This window comes from Chrysochloris asiatica, unplaced genomic scaffold, assembly GCF_000296735.1.
Source record: "Chrysochloris asiatica unplaced genomic scaffold, ChrAsi1.0 scaffold00106, whole genome shotgun sequence".
Lineage (NCBI taxonomy): Eukaryota > Metazoa > Chordata > Mammalia > Afrosoricida > Chrysochloridae > Chrysochloris > Chrysochloris asiatica.
The window spans coordinates 9518786-9520317 of record NW_006408624.1 but is presented as its reverse complement, the minus strand read 5'-3'; positions in this window follow the sequence as shown (position 1 = coordinate 9520317).

Genomic DNA, 1532 nt, shown 5'->3' with positions numbered 1-1532 from the left:
TCATATGTATTTCACAATAAAAAATTAACTATAGCTAACTCTACAAGCTATGCATTTATTATTTGTGTGCCTTTCTAAATGTAGTATTGTTGTTAAGTGCTGTCGAGTCAGTTCCTGTATAGGATTTCTGGGGAGCGTCTGGTGAGCATGAACCACAGGCCTTGCAGTTCAAACTGACTTTGCAGTCCACCACATTAACCCACAGCACCACACCAGGACTCCACATGTAGTATATACATCTCAGTAGCATAGTGGTTACGAATCGGGCTGCTAATCGTACAGTCAGCAGTTCGAAACTACCAGCTGTTCCATGGGAGAAAGATGAGGCTTTCTAATCCGGTAAAGATTTACAGCCTCGGAAACCCTGTACAGGGTAGCTATGAGTCGGAACCGACTCCATGGCACATAACAACAACAACAAATATTTAAAGATAAATACTTAATTTAAACCATCTTTCAGAGTCATGGTTACCCCTGGCTCTGAGCCTCTGCTTCCACTGAATTCAATCAGTTTAAACATTATCTTGTCACCCAATTTAAATAATGCAGAGTATTGCTGTTGTTGTTGTTCGGTGGCATCAAGTCAGTTCTGACTCATAACAATCCTATGTACAACAGAATAAAACATCACCTAGCTCTGCGCCGTACTCACAATTGCTGCAACGCTTGAGCCCATTGCTGTTGCCACTGTGCAAATGTGTCTCATTGGGGTTCTCCGTCTTTTACTCCGACCCTCCACTTTACCAAGCATGATGTCCCAATATGAGAGAAGTCTGGCCATCTTGGCTTCTAAGGAGCATTCTGGTTATACTTCTTCCAACACAGATTCGTTTGTTCTTTAACAGAAGTAGTCTTCTGATAAAAGCAGAGTCCCACTTTCTCTTCAAAGAACAACCTTCATCAACACATGAGGGTGTTCCTCTCTTCTCCTGTACTCTCTGGGACAATCCTGGAGGGTCTTGAGTTTATTGACTAGAGGTAAACTCAAAGGTAACACCCATTCTCCATCCTGGGAAACGATGAGGCACCCTTAACCACCCTCAAAATTAATACCCTAGCTTTATACTCATTTTTATGGAAATGTCAAGGAAATTTTAGATTTAAAACTAGAGTTAATCTGGACAGTCTTAGAGGGAAAGTACTCAATGACATGGGACTTTGAAGGATTGTAGTCACAACCTTCATTCCACAAATGTCTTTTCCTTTGAGGCTGTCAGTGGGAAAACTCTCCCCCTTCACAAAGACAGGGTCTCTCTCATCCCCTGGACTTTCTTTCGTCCTACTTTCAGTCTTGTGGTTTTAGAGGAAGCAGATTGAACATGTGCATTTAGCGCCAAGTCCCATCAAAATTTTAGAAAAGAGGGTTTTAAACCAAAGGCATGAACCCACAGTTTCGAACTAAATGGAAGAGAAGAAAACAATACAATTTTGAAAATGGGAAACTGTTGCAGACCGTGTAAGACTAGTCAGAGGTTCGAGGCCCTCTAGGGCCGAGTGTAACAAATGAGGCCACTGGCAGTTAATGGCAAATT